Here is a 2,890-nt window from a genome sequence, read left to right as displayed (position 1 = left end):
TTGAGAAGTTCTGTTTGTTTTTTAAACTTAATTCCACTGATTCTCACTAACAATCTTGAGTTGGTTTAGTCTGATGTAGAAGTTTAGTAACAAAATAATGTAATTCAAGAGTAAGTAGTATGGTATAGAATACTTCATCATAAACTGTATTTTGTCATTTCGTCAACCAAAGAACATTTCAGCACAACATAACTACACACATTAAATATCTGAACACAGGCGCCCGTGAACATTCGGAGCCTTTAATTGAATCGCTGTGTAATTTGGTGAGCGCATTCAATGCCTAGTGAGCTCACTACTTGAAGTCCTTTAAATCTCACTGCTAGGCCCCTACACAAATGAAACCTACACTATCGATAGTAGCAGTTTCCAAGATGTAGCTAATGGCAGGTTGTTGGGGTGTGAAAGAGGAACATAAGTAGTTGATCTCTCTCTACATATCTATACACAGTACCAGTCAAAAGTTGACACCTACTCATTCAAGGGTTTTTCTTTATTTTTACTATTTTCTATGTTGTATAATAATAGTGAAGACCTCTAAACTATGAAATAACACATTGAATCATGTAACCAAAAAAGTGTTAAACTCAAAATATATTTTGGGTGATTGGGGAGGCCAGGTCATCTGTTGCAGGAATCCATCACTCTTCTTAGTCAAATAGCCCTTACACAGCCTGGAGATGTGTTTTGGGTCATTGTCCTGTTGAAAAACGAATTATAGTCCCAAGCGCAAACCAGATGGGATGGTGTATCGTTGCACAATGTTGTGGTAGCCATCCTGGTAAAGTGTGTCACCAGAAAACCTCCATGCATCACGGTGGGAACCACACATGCAGAGATCTGTTCACGTACTCTGCGTCTCACAAAGACACATCGGTTGGAACCAAAAATCTATCATTTGGACTAATCAGACCAAAGGACACATTTCCACCTATCTAATGTCCATTGCTTGTGTTTCTTAGCCCAAACAAGTCTCTTCTCATTGGTGTCCTTTAGTAGTGGTTTCTTTGCAGCAATTTCACCATGAAGGCCTGATTCACAGTCTCCTCTGAACAGTTGTTGAGATGTGTCTGTTACTTGAACTCTGTGAAGCATTTATTTGGGCTGCAATCTGAGGTGCAGTTAACTCTAATGAACTTATCCTCTGCAGCAGTCTTCCTTTCCTGTGGCGGTCCTCATGAGAGCCAGTTTCATCAAAGTTTCCAGCTTGACTGACCTTCATGTCTTAAAGTAATGATGGACTGTCGTTTCTCTTTGCTTATTTGAGCTGTTCTTGCCATAATATGGACTTGGTCTTTTACCAAATAGGGCTATCTTCTGTATACCACCCTTACCTTGTCACAACACAAGTGATTGGCTCAAAGAAATTCCACAAACGAAAGCACACCTGTTAATTAAAATGCATTCCAGGTGACTACCCCATGAAGCTGGTTGAGAGAATTCCAAGAGTGTGCAAAGCTGTCATCAAGGCAAAGGGTGGCTACGTTGAAGAATCTCAAATATAAAATATATTTTGATTTGTTTATATGAATAGTGATAGGCTCAGAGTACCAGAAGGTGGCACCATTATATTATTTTGTCACCACAGGCGACTCAAATAAGAGAGTGAATGTTATTTATAATAAGGGTTACATGGAGAAAATCTGGCCTCTCTGAAATGAAAGTGATGGCCTTCCCTTCACCAAAATATATTTAGCTAAATCCTCCCTTAACCCTTGAAAAACAGTGACCCCTATACCCAAAATAATAATTAAAACAAAGTGGATAAAGAACATGTCTACCGTTTACCCTCACTTTTTGGACAGACCAGAGGCTTAGATATGCAGTTTTAGAAACTGTTCTTCATCCTGTAAGCGTTACATGGCAATGCAGGAATTTTGACAGCACACAGGGCTGCGGGCCAGGTTGTGGGTTCGCAGACCACCGTCGACAAGAGTTGGGGTCGAAAGATCTCCTTTATTGTAAAAGCATTGCCTGAATCTATCATTGTATTTGCAGGTCCAAGAAAAATTGTCTTTTATAAACATTTCATGCAATTCTGCGGCATTTTACATATTAACAGAATATTTACATTTTAAATTATAGGCTAAGAATGGACAGAGATGGGCCTGTGTTCATCTTATCCTATTTCTCCAATACCAAATCATGGTGCCTTGTTTGCAACGAAACTGTTCCTGTTAGAATTATTTGCAATTTGAGACATCATTATGAATCTGAGCATGATACTTTCAAAAGTTAGGCCTACTGTTTCACCCCAGAGTAGACCTATGGGAAAAATGGAAGCTTTAACTGCTGGCTACTTTTCTTCTGTGGCTTAACCCAACAAGAGAAGATCACAAGTGTTTCCCAAAAATCTGTCTGGATTTAAACATCTATTGTACAGAAAGTGAATAACTTAATCAATTGATAGTGACAGAATTCGATTGCTTCCCAAGCAAAGTCAATTTGTCTCCTTGGCTATAGACGGTTGTAACTCAGCCTCTGAATGTCAAAGAAACTAAACAATAATATCCTCATATGCATCGCTGTCATGTCTTTCCCAGGTATTTTACAGCTTGTTTCGAGCATAAAGCATTGCGGACCAAAGCACTGTTAAAAACTGAACAAAAACATAAAACGCAACAATTTCAACAATTTTACTGAGTTATAGTTCATATAAAGAAATCAGTCAATTTAAATGAATTCATTAGGTGTTAATCTAGGAATCTCACATGACTGGGCGGGGCGCAGCCATAGGCCCACCCACTTGGAAGCCAGGCCCAGCCAATCAGAATTACTTTTTTCTCTATAAAAGGGCTTTATTACAGACAGAAATACTCCTCCGTTTCATCAGCTGTCCGGGTAGTTGGTCTCAGATGATCCCGCAGGTGAAGAAGCCGGATGTGGTCCT

This window comes from Salmo trutta, chromosome 5, assembly GCF_901001165.1.
Source record: "Salmo trutta chromosome 5, fSalTru1.1, whole genome shotgun sequence".
Taxonomy (NCBI): Eukaryota; Metazoa; Chordata; class Actinopteri; order Salmoniformes; family Salmonidae; genus Salmo; species Salmo trutta.
The sequence above is the reverse complement of the archived record's forward strand: the minus strand, read 5'-3'. Positions refer to the sequence as shown.